Source organism: Saccostrea echinata, unplaced genomic scaffold (genome assembly GCF_033153115.1).
Source record: "Saccostrea echinata isolate AGI-Se365-2 ecotype Australia unplaced genomic scaffold, CSIRO_AGI_Sech_v1 ptg000009l, whole genome shotgun sequence".
NCBI classification, from domain to species: domain Eukaryota; kingdom Metazoa; phylum Mollusca; class Bivalvia; order Ostreida; family Ostreidae; genus Saccostrea; species Saccostrea echinata.
This window is the reverse complement of record NW_026889758.1, coordinates 52,590,637-52,608,339: the sequence shown is the minus strand read 5'-3', so window position 1 is coordinate 52,608,339 and position 17,703 is coordinate 52,590,637. Positions and strand designations below refer to the sequence as shown.

General features: G+C 32.5%; 1 protein-coding gene across 2 annotated transcripts in view; it reads right to left on the bottom strand.

Moving 5' to 3' along the window:
• Positions 1-13,747, bottom strand: part of LOC133183093 (small conductance calcium-activated potassium channel protein 2-like) — a 58,773-nt gene extending 45,026 nt beyond the window's left edge. Inside the window, exon 1 of one of the 2 annotated variants that reach the window (XM_061318039.1) lies at positions 13,476-13,747. The gene's annotated coding sequence lies outside the window, so the exon portion shown is untranslated. The remainder of the gene's footprint in view (positions 1-13,475) is intronic. The other variant, XM_061318040.1, reaches the window with a different exon arrangement.
• Between the last annotated feature and the right edge of the window lie 3,956 nt (positions 13,748-17,703).

Sequence of the window (17,703 nt, the reverse complement as noted above, 5' to 3'; positions counted from 1 at the left end):
GTATACAGTCTCCATAATTTCATGTCTGGTCCATCTGGCATATACATGTATATCGAAAAAATATCGTTTTATTCGTACTCATGACTTTGAAGTGACTCTTGTCCCAAATAAGACTGAAGTATTCCACAAGTACTAGTATGTCCTTATTATCAACGCAAATCTTTATGGTGTGTATATATACTATTTTATCTGCAAGGAAAAATTTCAACGGTACGTCAGAGCGGCGATGTTAAATAGTGCTATTGATTGACAAAGCTAAACAGGGATCATTGTTTAACCAACAAGAATCTTCGTTATCGGATTTTAATTTTTGAATTATGATCCAACAAATTGATTTGTGACAAATGATGAAAAACAAAAGACGATTCTTCCCCTATAAACATTGCGATCATGAATCGAACTATTCTGCCGGTGATAATTAAACGACTGGTTGCAGTAGTTTTCCGCACATAACTTTTTTTCCTAGCGGGGAATTTTACACAAATGAAAAAAATTCTATTGAACTTAATGAAGAGCGCACTCTAACATGAATAATTGCTTACAGAATGTTGATTCTTAAATTCTTTATTCGGTGGGGGAGAGCTCCTTAATTAGCGGCTAATATGTAGTAATAAAACGCATAATTTAACTCGGCGGAAATCACAGCTTTGAGTTGAAGCATCGTTGCTATTTTCGGAATATAAAACCTGGTGATGCGTATATTTGGTAACGATTGTAGAATTACTGGATGATCTGCTAAGCCTTAGGGGTAACTGGGCTGGAAAAAACCGAATTTCTCAAGGAAAAGGTGTCATTGACGTATATTGCAGTATCGTCATAAAAGGATCTTGACTAACCATACTGACGGGGTGAAATAAAGTGCATACTCATGCAGGTGCTGAACTAAGACGAAAGCATATCCCAAGACAGTCAAGATTATTATATTCATTGATTTTTTTTCCTTGTACTAGCATTTTGCTACCCCCCCCCCCTCCTCCTTCACCCAGCTGGCGTCTTCAACATATGACCAAAGCTAAATGTCTAAGTCGTTGAAATTGATTTACAGGATAAATTAGCAGCCTATACAAGTAAATTTTCGCTCCAAAACGTCAAAAAATGATTGAGCACCCGTTTTAAGATCTTCTACTTTAAAGGTGTGTTTCATTTATTAAATATAGCCTGTTTTCGATTGATGACGAACAGAGGTAATACACCAATGCCAAGATTTTCTCAATATACAGTATTATCACGATGAAAATTTTACTGTTATAAGAAATTTTTCTAGTTTCTAAAATTAAGTTCCTGTTTTGTGTTTTTTTTTGAACAACTCTTTCTAAATTCTTGAGCTTTTCAAATCATTTTCTTTATTGAATTTACGACTCTTAATCTTTATTGAATTAAAACATCGGCGATTTCAGATAATCCAAGCCAATTGGGTTTAACACCTGTCATCGCTTGATATTGCTAAATTATCTTTATGCAAAATAACATCAAAAGGACGATAATCTGGCCCTCAATTATTTTAAGGGTTTACTCAAGTGTCAAAACCTTTATCTATTTATCTCCAAATGTCATTTTTACACATGTCACTCTATAATTGTTATATATACTGTGAATTTGTTTTGGATGAGCAGTCGGAATCGGACAGCCGTCCCGAGTACACCGACCTGTATCAAAATTTGTCAGTTCCATATTAAAAGTTAAAACGCTGGTTGGAGTTTGTCTCTAATCTGTTTAATAAGACTCATAGATAGAAAAGAGCGCAGATCGTGGCTGACAGAATCCGTGAGCGGCATCGTCAGGGAACTCAAAGAGAAGTTCTTCAAGCGAGAAATAAGACGTTCATATTTCTACATAGTCTTATTTTAGCACAGCCTGAGTATTGAAATTGTCATATACAAATTTAAATTTAAACATTCTAAATTTTTGTAGAGGACAGTATTTACTTTAGACAACAATTTAATGTACACAGATGATTCATGTCCTCTTATTCTTGTCAAATTAAGACTTTAAAAATGAACATTTCGTTGTCTAGAATAGAGGAATACTCAAAAAGCTAATGTAATATTCTATTTTACTTCATATATACTTTACTGAGTACAAATGAGTAATATCTTGGTGTGATAATTTCACATTATCGACAGGTGCATGCTGTGTGATTAAAAAACATATCATATTTCATGCCGGACTTGTTTTAATTAACGTGAATCTAAGATGCCAGCTGTCATTTGCTTGCAGTTTGAGCTCTCTCTTTCTCTCTCTCTCTTAATTCTATAAAAGTTATTAGTTTGAGGAGATGAATTAATCAATATCATTTAAGAAATGATATTAGAACGGTTTAACATCTTGTGCCCATTCCAACTGCACTTCTTCGGGCACTGTTATTTTCAAATCTACATGTATCATTTTGAAAGTAAAATTTCTACACTCAGTAAGGCATAACAAGCAAAAAAAATCAAGTGTTTTTCAATCGCAGCTACCAAAAAAAAATTAGTTTCTTTTTACATAATTTGAAAAGTAGCTGTAATTTTTTTTAAAAAGATCTCTATATTGATAACTCTCTCTCTCTCTCTGATTTTAATCAACCCCATCGTGTCATTTTAAGGAAACTTTCCTTTAGCAACGTCTATCGTCATGGTGTTCTCTAAAGACTTTCCTCTTTTTTATTACAAAACTCAGAGACCAGAAATTAACTGTAAAAATTGCAAATATTAGAAGCTTTTAATTTCTTTTTCTTCGAATTTGTGCTTTTTTTTTCGGTTTGTTCCCTCAAGCCAATCACGCCATGATTAATAATGATAATAATAAAAGTTGTTTCCATGGTATTTCAGGTGTAGTCATTATCGATTTTATATATGCTAATTTGTACCTGACACTGAAAGGAATCGCAATCATTTCTATATATGTTTTTGTATTTCACTCTTCGTACAGCACATTTTACGCGACTGAAATCGATACAAAATATATATAATCCTAGAATAATTCTGAAATTTCCTCCAAAGATCTGACAACGTCTTTTAAGAAAAAAGTCTCAAGACAGCATGTTAAGAACTCTGTTTTTGTTCTAAAAGAAAGAGAAAAGTTATGAATTTTGTAGAAAATTGCATACTGGTAAAGATTTTTTTTCACCAAAATAATAATCTAAATGAACTTTGTACTGATATATAAGGAGTGGATATTACGCCCTATGGGTGAAAAATAAATGTAAAAGAGACTATCATAGAATAACCCTGCACAGACGAACAGAAACGGGTATACATGATATGTGGACCTAGAGATTCGAACGCTGAGCGTAGACTTGATTGATGTAACTTACGATTCGATAAATCTTCTTTAAACAAAAAATTCAGATTTGACAAACGTTTGGGGAAAAAAAACTCACCTGCTTTTGTAACTAAAGTCGACCAAGCCCTAGCTTATTCCATTCAAACATATTGTACATGCATGTACTATTACTCCAGATAATAAAAACATTGTTATTTAGATTTAGTTACTGTAGTTCAATATCCGCTAACTAATAAAGCATGATGTTTACATATAAAAATATGAAATGAATGTTAAAGACAGTATTAGGAGCGAAAAAAGCTAAGTTATAGTCCTTACCATGTACACGGAGGCATGAGTGGTCAGTTTTTGTTAGTGTAAAAAAGGGCGCGAATTGCATCAATTAGTCGTAAATTTGGGAGAGAGTGTTACATGTATACATACCGTGCAGGTATCTCTACACTGAATGATGATTTTTTTTTCCCTATACCACATGTATAATAAGTTATTGATGTATTTAATATCTAAATCTTGATTTCTCCACGCTCTAACTTAAGTAAAGGATGTAAAAGCTAATAATATCTTTCTTTTTCAAAAAAAAAAAAAAAACCCAAACAAACAAACAAAAAACCCCAGTCTGAATTACCCTGTTAGAGGACGCTTGTGTATAATACATTTTTGTGAAACAGTACTGTTGGAAAATGTCTGTTGTTTTTAAATATATTTTTGAAGCTTTAAAAGAGAGCTGCATGTATTTAACGAAATTGTAAATCAAACAGGATTTTACACAAAAGTTGCTCAAGGCAATGACATAGTTTTCTACGTAGCCATCTGTTGTGTGTATTAATAAAGGCTTGCTTTTAGTGTCCATATATGTAATTAAAAGTTCAGTTCTTAAACACCAGCATTTTAAAAGTATATAAACATGTATATAATAGCCAATTGAATATAATGGAATTTTTTTCAGACGATTGGAGTCACAAGGTTGATATATTGGACCGTACTGTCTTTCTGACGACTTTTCTATTTATCAATAAAATTCTGCATTATGAACTCGACAAAATATTTCCTTTTTCTCAAGTTCAAGAAATATACTTATAGCTCTTGAACTCCTAGATGAACCAGTACTTTACTCATCACACTTAGAAATAAGCGTGCAGGGCGTCTGTCATGAACCAGAAAAGCTTTCCAAGTTGACCGAAATACATTACCTATTGCTAAACATGAATCAGTTCCAGTAAGTCATCATTTAACAAGGAAACGAGGAGTCGGGGGTGTTATTTTCTGCAGTGGCACATGCATAGTGTTGTCTTGCATTTGCACCGTGCGTGGCCTTGGAGTTTGTTAACCTAGAACCGTTCATGAATCATGACCAAGAATCTTGCGAAACTAAAGTACGGGTCGAATTTGGGTGAGACAACAGTACATTTTAACCACAATAGGCCATTCCAAGTTTTTCTAGGGTCAAAAATCATAGTATATTTGGAAATGTCTTGCCACAGTTAATGTACAGGTCAAATATGAAAGCCCTGTCTCTTCCTAATCAAAAGTTATAAACAAAGATTAAATTACTGAAAAATAGTTTAAACTTCAAGGTCAAAAACCATAGCACATTTGGAAAGGTAATGTACTTGTATAATATGAAATCCCTACTTTTTCTCATTCAAATTTTATAACCAATTTAAAGTAATTTTAAAATTTTTGAAAAGTAGGTCAAACTTCAAGGTCACGGGGTCAAAAATCAAAGTATATTTAGAAAGGTCTTGTCACAGGTAATGTACATGTGGAATATGAAAGCCATATCTCTTCTCGTTCAAAAGTTATAACCAAGGTTAAGGTTTTTGTGACAGACAGACGAATGAGATTTAATGTCCCCTCGCTTTCGCGAAAGCGGGGGGCGGGGGGGGGGGGGGCAATTAGATGATGTAGACAGTCAAATATATCTTTAAAGGAAATAAAAGTATTTACTCTTGTTATAGGAATGAGGTAGAAAGAAATTTGGAAGGGGGGGCTTTAATCCTCCACTGGTGAATCTAATTACTAAGTAAATGATCTTATGTACTATGAGGAAAAAAACATGCTCAGCCACACTTTCTTACACGAGTTATGAATAGTTTTTTTTAAAGTTCTGTATATTTTGGTCTAGCATCATCAGGGATGTATATACTAATATATGCGTCCCTGGTATCCTGTAAATTTTGCATTTAATGGCTGGAGGTATATATGCAAAATTTACAACATGATGCTAGTTACGGTTGTCATTCTATTAAAATACATGAGTTGGTAAAAGTGATGTCGAATAATTTTACACGAACAGAAAAAGTAAATGCACATGTTACCCATATAACCATCAAGCAATTAATTACGAAAAAGGTTTTTATAGATAGCTAATAACACAGTTTACTATTCCTTCACCTCCCTCAACTACAGTTTGTCATAGCGACCTGCTTCTTGCAGCACTGCAATTACATGAATATTTAATCCTTTAGGCGTCCCTCCATCTCTTTGCAAAAATAGTAAACTTTATCAAAATCATCATCACGGCTCAAAATAAACACATCCATCAATATTTTAAGAGTACGAGTGGGAGTTTATCGACCCAGGGGCTAGGCAACAGCTGGTGTTGAGAAGTTTTTATGTAAATCAATTTTGCTAAAAATGACACTGAAAAAATAGATATGGCGATGTGACACAGTTTTTGTGTTCATCTCTTCGTGGGGGTATTTTTATTTAAATATAAACTTGTTTTGCCACATAAAGTACAGAGAATTCAAAATTTGTCGTATATGCCTTGCTTTAATTGGTTTAACTCTTCAGTACATAAATCTGTTTAGGTTGAACTAGTGAAGAGTGTAAACTAAGTGCTGAAATTAAATTTAAGAAAATATTGTCGCAATAGAAGTAAGTACGGCAAAAAAAATGGAAATATCAGCTTGTTATTTTTCAACATCTGTGTTTAAAAAAAAAACCCAATCATTTTATTAGTTGTTTATCTCGGCAATTGAAACAAAAAGTTACGAAGAAATACTGCGAAAAACATTAAAATTACAGGAAAATGTAATTATACCCTACCCTAACAAGGAATTTATCTTAATAACAGACCGAAGTTTTCCTGCAGTCTAAGGTTTAAAAAATTATTGTATACCTTTGATTAAGGACCATGACAAAAATCTACAGATTTTACGACAAGTGCGAACTGAGTGTTATCTAAACATTTAACTAAACCATTGCAATCAGCATTATTATCAGCATTAATTATCAATTAACTAAACTGAATGGCCATTTCATAAGCATACAAATAAGCATTTTAGTCGTAAACGTAGACATTTAATTTGTTTCAATACACATTTTGACACGCTTCAAAGCAAACTAGTTGCACGAGTTATCCTTCTTCGAGTATGATACACGTATCAGAATTCACATTCGTTAATTTAAAATCCAAAATTTACAAACATCCTTTAACACTCTTAAAATAATAAACCTGCAGCTGAACAGTGTATTTTATACCTATCGTTCCATTAAACTTCTACTTCAAAAGGGATATGATTGAAAATATTTGCATATACTTATTTACAGTTAGCACCTAATGACAACACATAACCACCTTCACAGAAATTAATATTGTCTCGGCGAAAAGTGTGCTCACTTAAGTGCTCGAAATATTTAAACAACCATCAACAATAAATTTAAAAAGAAAAGCTACCCTTTAATGCATTGTTTGAACGTTCCTGATCTCAAATAACACAATAAATTAATGTTACATATGGCGTATTTTTTTTATAAGTTCAGACTAACTAAAATTAAAAAGACCTTTCTATTTGTTTTATTACTTTATATAAAGATAAGGACTTTCCTGTAAATTACACAATTTAAATCAATCGCGTTTCATAGATATCAGAAATTTAAAACAATAACGGATTTATTTACCGACTTCGCGTTTAAATATCAGACACAATTTAAAGTCAATTTAACTATAGAGACGTGAGGTTATTCAAGTTCAAAATCGGTGAAAAAATTAATTTGAACGTAAATAACAAATATCATGTTTATCTACCCTCAATCTCGCATTTTTATTTTTTTTTTTTAGCTCAGATACACCATATTTAGCTTTAAAGAACGAATATTTGAAATCAAAGTAAATATTTCTAGTTTTGAAATAAAAATGACATTTGAATGTACTATATGTTGAACGAAAAATTTGTTAATGAAAAATAAGTTGTATTTATAATTCAATTATGGATTTTAAAAGCTTCCTATCGCGGCAGTATACTAGTAATCTTAAACATTGTGTGCAATGGCAGAGATTCAGAATTTACTCTTTTATTTACGAACAACCTAGTAAAAAAAACATACCAAAAAAAAAAAATAATAATAATAATCATAAATTTAAAAGTAAAGTGCTCTCAAAATATCTTCAAATAAAAAAAAGTTTTACATTCCTTGAATAATAATTGAAATAAATTATTGTAATTACCAATAAATGATTAGCCTTTTTTTTTTTTTAATTTAAATTGACTTTGCAATAGTTTGCAGTAAATTCCATATGCATACCAACAACTAAAGAATGGCCAGATGCCAAAGAAACCGTAATATCATTGATCAATTTAGAAAAGGGGTTCTACCACAGGCACTTGTTTCGTATACGGGGCACCCCATGCTTATTTTTACCACAAGGTATCTAACTCAATTTCAGGCACCCCCGCTTCAAGCTCGTATTTTGTTAATATATCAATCATTAACCTACATTAAAATGACATCATTCGTTTCGAGAGACTTTTTCTTGTCAAACAAATCGTTTCAGACATCTCTGATCGAGCCTCTTTACTGTAAACCATTCATTTATTCCTCGAAAATTACCTCGATACATATTAAGACTTTAGATGGGATACAAAACTTCCGGTTGGGGTTATAAATGAAGGATAAGAGAAGAGACCTCGGAATGGAATACTCGGAAGTTTGTTTTGTTTTGTTTTTGTTGTTTTTTTTATTCACATATATTTTTGAGTGTAAACCTTTGTCCCTTCCAAGGTTTGAACAACTGTGATTTTCATCACACCAGGATTCAGTGCCAGGCATTCTTGAAAACCTTATTTATCCTGATCATTTTTGTTTCTTTCTTTTTTTTTTTTAATTTTCAATATTTTCTCGCCTACACTAGGAATAGATGTTTTTCAAAGTGTTTAACGTGCTTTTCAGAATAGCCAGCAGCTCAAGGCCACTGCTCAACAGAAGCAAATGCACGTTGCATCTTTCGAACATACTTTGCAGCTGCTCTGAGACTGCAGTCGCATCTGCGCTTGCGCAGGTCTCCGCCTATAGTTAAATAGAAAGCAAACTACATTAAAACCTACTTATACAGAGAATCATATATCAATACTTCATATAAAAATGAATTAGTGCTAAGTAAATACAGTGAATCCTCTTTTTATTTACATCTTTAGTCAGAGCTCTATTATCTGTGTATCAATAAATCGGAATTTGCCGACGTTAAAGATTAATCTAGAAACAATTTTGTGAAAAGTACACAGTGAAGGCAGCTCAAAGTTTTATTGACTTGGTTGGGCCACTCTATTAAAAGCTAATGGTGTGGGGGAAAATGCATTATTCTAGCTTAATTAAAAGATGTTTTTAAGAATTACAAATATCTTTTGTCAGAAAAAAATATCATCTTGTCAGAAATTAATGAATTTACAGATATTGTAAAATGTGTAGCAATAACCAAAGCATGTCGTATATACCCGTAAGTAACTAAGTGAATGTAGATTTGATTTGTTTCGATACAGAGGCATTTGTTATCGATGTCTTACGTATAATATTTTTCTTTTAATGGGATTGAGGAAATAATTTGTTTAAAAACGATACTTTATGAATCTACATGTATTTGTTATTTTTATTTGTGTTTAATATCATAAATAGAGAATTAACCAGCGTATGATTGATATCTATGTACAGGCAATGCCTTGCTGACTATTAGCAATGCTACATTTTAACGACAAAAAAGATATACTGTTAAAGCAGACTTGTTATTTGGGTAAAATAAATTGAAAATTTTAATGTTTTAAAAAGATATCTGTGTGCATAAAGTTGAAATAGTTAGGAATACGCAACTTGAATGCTACATTACATAGAATTTAAGGCATTTACAATTGAATTCGAAGTTATGACGTTGATATCGCGTCTCCCGGGGGGAAAGATACGCATTCATCGTTGGTAGCAGGTCTGTGATATACTTTTGAGGAATTGCACCGATTTTCAAATCAGTCTTTTTTATGGTCTGCCCCTCTTGATTTCATCAGTTAATACTTTTATTCGGAATTTGATGAAAGATTTGGATTTATTTCATAAATTCGAAAAAATCCGTTTCGTAAATGTAATCACAAAAGTATTTTTCCCCACAAATTTGGTAGATGGACCTTATAATTCTTTTCCATTACAGAAAAAACAAATAACTTGTATTAATCAATAATATATAACGTGTAAACACTGCAGGGTTGGGTTCATACACATTACTTAGAAACATTGTCTAATAAATTAGTTTTTTGCAGAATCATACGATAAAACATTTTTATTTTCGAATTTCCGTCATAAATGTCATAACATCTTACATTTGTAAATAGATTGTTGAGCTGATCTAAGAAGAAAATTGGAAATAACCCTGCTATTTCAAAAGGCTTACAACAAAGTGATTAATTACCATGTATACCTGTGAACTATAATCTAGAGTAGCATACCTATCGGGTATGTAACTCCTTCTGCTACCTGAACTGAATTTATTGATCTCTTCACAATTTTACAATTGTATAGCGAGATATAAATGTAAACTACAATGATGAAAAATAAAAACACATATATGGCATGCGTGAGTATGAGGATAGACAAATAGTACAATTATAGGTTTAGGTCTTTACTACCTGATACAACGTAATAACGAGCCAGTACATGTATATATAATATAGGCCTTTGAGCTCAGGTGCTAATGGTGCACTTCGTTCTTTCCCAAAATAAAACAGACGTGGACCCTACTAATTAGCTCGACCTTGACGTTCCCATTTAAGGGGACCGACTGGGGTTTTAATTGCGCAATACTTCGCGCAGCATATATAGTAAAATAAAGCGTATTTACTCTTTTAAAGCAATTATTTTTTACATAATTTATAAAAATTAACAAAATTAGGAAATCTCAGGTTAAAAAAATCTAATTACGTTTTTAAATAACTGATTTTTAAACGATTTTTTAAATGATGGGTAGATTGACGTCGTTATAGTGAGTTTCTGATGTTATGAATAACCGAAGTTCTTTAAGCGGGGTCATTAATTATGCCATAAAATAAAGAGTATAAAATACATGCTCTTGAAATTTTAAACATAGGAAATTGAGAATTTATCAATCATTTTTATTATTTTTATGTAAATCTGTGGTATGTGTCATGTTTTGTTGCACTCCATAAAAACAGGAAAATATCATGAATTTTGACATTTTGAGATGCCCCCTCTGGAAACCAGACGGTAGAATTTTGTGTTTCTTGCACAAAATTTACAATAAAGTATTACCATCAAATAATATAATTTGAGCAATAGTCTTTAGTAGCATTTGTATAATTTGCTCCGAAGTGCGAAAAAATGGTATTTTCCTATATAATCCTATAGTAAATGTACTGTATTTTGAGATGGTCCCTAAAAAATAACCAGACGGTGGTACATATGGTATAAAATTACAGAGTTTCTCTATAGTAGTTTTCACGCAATAAAACCCCAGTCGGCTCCCTTAATTGGACATGCAGTGTACTATTTACAACAAAGACATTATACCTATGCATATAATAGATGGTTCTGTATGTAAACAAGGAAATATTCGCTGCAGTTCTCGAGCTGAACGGCATACTGATTAATTATGGACATAAGGAACTGAAAACCTCCTGCTTCCTAAAGAACATGGACGAACAAAACCCAGAAAAATACTCATCAACCAAAACAAAGTGAAAAATGAAATCTCAGTCATCACGAAATATTCTTTGATATATCAATTACCATTACATGTACATGCTGTTTATATAGATATTGCATGTAGCACTTATTACATGCAATATTTCTTATATCATACTGAGTGTTTTGTTTTTTTTTTTAGTTTTGTTTTGTTTAGTTTAGTTTAGTTTAGTTTTTTTTTTGTTTATAACAAATACATTAAATATTGAATCGTGCGCGCATAAATTTTACACAGTCAATATTTTTTTCGAATATAAACCATGTTGATTATTGCTACGTTCTGTCACGCTGGGGGGCATGGTTTCATCATTCAGAGAAAAATAGTGATTTTAACAAAAGTTTATCAACGAATTAGAATCAGTTAATTTATATGAAAGCATAATATTAATGTACAATTATACATGTAAAATCTCTACAACATTTGCTACAATCTCATAATTATTGAAATTACTAGTATTTGTCAATGAAATAGAATGCACACATAAAATGCAAAGAGGGCAAAAATGACCATTTCCTCATATATAAACAATTTTTTTCCATGAGTGATCCTTCGCTTCAATTTTTTTTTTTTTAATTTTTAATTAATTAATTTTTTTTTGGAAAGTATATCTTTAAATTAAGAGTTAAATAAAAAGATTCTTTAATTAAAAACAAACATGGAGTAAACCCACTGTTAGTGTACTTTTATGACACAATATTCGTATCTTTCCTAGAAATATATGAAGTCCATTTATTCAATGGTCACATCAGAGACAAGATTTATATGCCAACAACTGTTATGAGTTGTGTGGTTATCGTGGTTTACGTTAGAAAACATCGTTAACGCGCCGGTCTCAATGAGAAAACGGTGCATGTCTCAGGATTTTTATCGGTTGAGTTGAATCCTCAAAGAAACCACACATGCACTTTTTTTTAATATAATAGAAATAATGCCAAGAGAATTTATTGTTTTTCATAATTTCATACCCAGTTATAATGAGAACATTGTTCTAAACTGAATTAGATTTTTAAACACTCGAAGCTATAGGCATTTCTGACATCTTATCCACCCGTGTTCCTTTCAATGAATGAAGTAGAAACCTTGATAATTAAACTGAAAGGCTGACATTTAATCGACAAATTATAAATGCAGAGCACATCATACCACATTGAAATGTGGGAGAAGTAAGGTTGTCGTAGCAGTTACATTTACAAACTGAATAAAGGAATCCCAATCCTTAAGCCTCTTCTGACGTCATATCTAACAAGTATTACAGTGGGTAGATGAAGTCATTTAAAGAGCTTTGCCTAGAACTAAAGCAGGATATTTTCACGTTTTTATATAATGTCGATCCATTATATGGGCCATGCAGGCGTCCTCAGAAACTTCTTATTAGAGGTACTTCTAACAAAGAATATAAATGACCATCGTGCCCTCGGTATATCGTTTGTTGATTGCCAAGGAGATCTAAGACTAACTTTCATTCCGCATGAGAGAGACCTATTCTTTATCCTTTCGCCTCCGTGAACAATACAGTTAACGTTTTAGAAAATGCTTGCTTTCTAGCGGGTTGATACCTCCGTTGGGATTCCGTTGGATGAGTGTGTTATTGGTCCGAAATGGGCAGATTTTCATTAAGTATGCATTACTAAATCTTAACGTTAGTTATTCATGAAAGTTGGAGTAAAAATATGATTCAAACGCTGGCTTATTTATTTTGATCATTTTTTGTTTTCTTTCTTGAGTCCACTGTGATAGAGTTTAAAGTTACGTTTTCCTCAGACAGTGGCTATAACAGACGAATTATTGATGTGCTTTCAAATCGCATAAGCGGAAGGTAGATAAATTGAAAGATGAATTTCATTACATTTCTCCCCAATTCCGCATGTGAACACAAAGACTTTAATAAATTTGATAATAAGAAAATGACCTTAAATTCGGTCTACATGAAAGAGTGACATTAGATTTATACCCAAACTTATATATCCACTGTACTTTTATTATGAATTTATAACATACCCGAGGATATTGCACATGCCAAATTTAAACCTTTAAATAGCATGAAAAATCTCACAAACAATATGGAAAAGTGAACATTTTAATTCCTTTTAATTTATTTCATTAAACTAATTAATAAAAATCGACGAATTGAATTAATATTTAAGTTTTAAAACCATAAAAGCGCCCTTAATTTTGTTAAATTGTCAAAGCATATAAAACATATTCATAATAATCAGCTGATTAGGTGAAAAAAGATGAATGAACCTACCTCGTTCTGATAAAGATTAATCCACCATATTCAATCACAGTCAAGCTTACTTATAATATTTATTTTCACAATTTTCAACACGGACCAAGTAATCTACTCAACCGGACACATACATGTAACTTTGAATGAAAACATGTCCTGGGTGATATTCCGCTCCCAAACTGATATGGTCAACTGCATTTCCTGTTTTTAACTCCATCATGGATGCCGTATCACCCTATTGTTTGTGAAGTGAAAAATTTGGGAACTTCTACAGGTGACTATCAAAAATCGTTGCCTTATCGTTTACCTGCAAGAAAAAAATTGTGGTTATTATTTCAAGTTACCAGGGGACGACAAATTAGTTAAAGGTCATTTGTTGCCCAGGCTACAATTAATCGTTTCCAAGAAATTGCAAGAAAAAATAGGTCCGTTACATTTTTTACAAGGATATATTGCCTGTAATAATGTTTCAATGTACCACAGCGGCCATATTGGGACTTGGCAATGATATGAAAATATGTACGTTGGAAAGGGTGTATGGGTCTTAAGAATAAAAGACATGAAAACTGTGTGTATTATCTGTTTTCATGAGAGGTATGAAGTGAAAATGTCATTTTTATAGCTTTAAAAATATTTGAATTATAGCACTTCAATACAGTAATTGTTCTCGCTTTGAAATTGAAAGACCTTTGCAGTAAGGACTAGTGCCAGGGTTTAAAGTGTATTTATTAATTTTGCTTTTTAAAAACACACAGAGATTCACACGTGAACATAAATCAGTGCTATCGCACGCTTTTGCATTCACACATTTAAACAAACAGTTTGCAAAGGCAGGCTTAAGAATTACGTAATTCTCATATAGGCACTTCACTAAGCAAAATACTGTTCCAATAAATACGTATTTACCAAAATTTTGAAATATTATTCAATATAAGTAAACAAATATTTACAAAATGTATTTAACAATGACTTTATAATGCGCTTTTCTTCTAAAAATGAAGGACAAAATTCTTGAGAAGTAAGCTAAAAAGACAATGTTTCCTAAAAGTAAACTCTATAAATTGTACAAAGTTCTGCCTGTTAGGAACTGCGATAAATCCAGAATTCATTGTAACCATGTTGTTTAGATATTGAAAGCAATGGCGCACTTTCTGCAAACTGACGAAAGACAGTGAGTAGATTAAGTGAATGTTTACCTTCCTGAACCAACAGTTAGGCTTTGTCTGTAAACACAACTATACTTCTCATTAAATCAACAAATCTTTGTATATTTCATGAGCGTAAATCGGAGGAACCAATGTTTAAAAAACATCTGTTCTTCTTACGAGAAAACAAAAATACTGCATCTACTATCACACTATTTCAACAGACGAATGTCCTCTACATAAAATGTTGCATCGTCATATTAAGATTTAAAAAACAAAATTGCATAGGGATTTTTTCTTGTAATTAGCTTATCAGTTTCTTTGGTGATCTAGTATGTTTACATGGAAACATTAAAAGAATTTCCCCAGTGGGACAACGTTCATTACCGAAAAGGTCAGAATATCGATCAATGGAGAAATAAATCATAGAAATCAGCAGAAATTAAGAAATAATTTTTCTTTCAGAATGACAATTCTCACTTACCTTCTTAACCCAGATCGACTTATACAAGCATATTAAGAAAACATATTTATATTCATTTCCTCTGAAATGAAGACCTTATATTAACCAGCGATGTTCCATTAGCCTCCCGTAACATCATCATTAGTGAAATGTATTTTTTACGAGCTCTTGCTGGTATATTTACTGGGCTACATTAATTGCGGTAATTGCTTAGGTATTATGTAACTAAAGTCAATCCGTATTCTTGGGTATTGTTTATGCAGTTAGAAATTTGAACTTGATTTCTGGCTAAGATGAGGACTTTTAATTTTTTTTTTAATCTAATGGTAAATTTTTAAAATTTTAATTTTAAATTTTAAATCTTAAATCTTTCTTTCAGTGTGACCATTCTATAACAAAAAGTTAACTATCAGTTTTCGTTATATATATACGCTTTGTCTTAAGGTAACATTTTATAAAAAGATTTTTCTTCTCTCTTTTGTTGTATTGTTCCCTAAGCAAACAATTTCTTTTCACAGAATAGCACAAGAATGAGTAGAACCCAAAAGTCCATGAAAAAGGATCAAGGATACCCTCATAGTTATACATATACAGTTGTGAGAGTGTGTGTGAGGGTGTGTGTGTGTGTGTGTGTGTGTCATTGCTTGATACTTTTTTTTTTTCAATCAAACTGATGCCATTTTTAAATATAAGCTGAACTAGGTGGTTCAAAGGAAGAAAGAAAGACTTTCATGTACCATCATACAAATCTTTGATTATTTCAGAGACCGACACATACATGTTCAGCATTTTCTATAGCTACCAAGGCTTTCTAAGGAAGACCAATAATTCCCTTTTCTACTTTTTTATGATCTGGTGCAGGAATTGTTTTTATTGTGACTTTTAAAACGTGGCTGTCTTATGTTTAATACCATTTGATCTCCCATGGCCTGTGGTTGGATATGACTTTTATCCGGCAAGTTGTGTTTCGTTTATTTGTTTGTTGCTTAACGTCCCTCAATTTTTCACTCATATAGAGACGCCACCACTTCCCGGTGGAGGGCTGCAAATTTAGACACATACTCAGCACTCAGAGCCATTGAGTAGTGAAGGATCTTTTTCGTGCTAGCACTAACTGCGACACGGGACATCGGTTTATACGGTTCCATCCGAAGGACTGGTCTCCACATCCCGCAGTGAGATTCGAACCCGCGACGTAAGGATCAACTCCTTACACCACGACTCTAGAGCAAATGCTCTAACCACTGCGCCACATGGGCGGCGACTCCAACAAGTTGTGTGATTTTTTTTTTATCCCCAAACCTTGAAGATTGTGAAGGATAGAAGTGCGATGTATAAGTAAAATCTGAAAACAACAGTACATGCGACTAATGTAGAAAACTAAAACAGGCGAGTATGAGTGATTCTCAGAAGGAAATTTATTTTTGGAGGTTGGGGGAGCTAGGGTGTGCACAGTCTGAGATTGTGGAAAGGGCATTGTACCGAAAATATTTACGCGCATCCTTCCTCTACCCCAATAGAAGACACAAACAAAACAAAACCAGAACGAAAGACCAAAAGTTTCTGTAGGTAATGTTGGTACATTATGTAGTATCCACTGTTTTATTTTTTATGTAAAGGATACATTAAAACAGAATAGGCAATAGAAACAAACTAAACAGGAATTATGTATCCTTGTAGGAATGTTTTCCCAAGAATTCTGCAATGCAAAGAGAGAAATTAGCCAAAGAAGTCTTTTGTAATCTGATGTGGCATGAGGAAATCTACTCTGAATTTATAATTAATTTTCTTCACTACAGAATTATGTATTTTTGATGTATAAAAGTACATATAGTCTACTTTTATAATAGGTTATAGCAAGATAAGACCATAAACTGGAGGATGAGTAAATTTTAGGCTTTTTCTAATTTCAGAACCCAAAGCAATCTTGTTCATTGAAGCCAAATTCTGATAAAGAAAATTACAGATCTAACTTTTAGTATCTTGATGTTCTCTAAATTTCTACCAAGGTTTATTGAAATCATACAAATGTGCAAAAGGGTTGCATTTCAAAAGTACATTACCGATTACTTGGCAACCAGAATTATTCGCTTTGATGTAGTCTATTGTTGACCAAATTTTCATGTAGTTGAGGCCCATGCACTTGTACAACTTAATCTGTAAAAGTGTGCCAGACGGGTTTTGCTTAATCATACACACCCACTTCTACATAAACCCTATGCTATACGACTTAACATTACACTTTCAGAAACATTACACTTTCAGGAAGTGTCTTCCTATCTAGCTACAGTTTATTTACAGTTGACAGCATTATGAAATGTGAAGATTGCAAACAATAATCGTGTTCAGAAGTCCAGCTAAACAATACAAACTGAGAGCAGAGCAAACACAAATCAATGAAAACATCAGAGGTGGGATCAGGTGCCATGGAGGATTAAGTATCTCCTGTCGACCGGAGCCCTTTGTCTTGATCTGACAAACGGAGAAATCCAAATAATTCAAATAATCTCAAATCAAATAATCTGTAGACAGTTCAAATAATGGCCTAACAATTTGTATTAAATACGGCAGTCAACATTCGACCTAATGGCAGCTTATTTTTGCAAACTAGGTCATTGTATCGACCTTAGATTTTTGC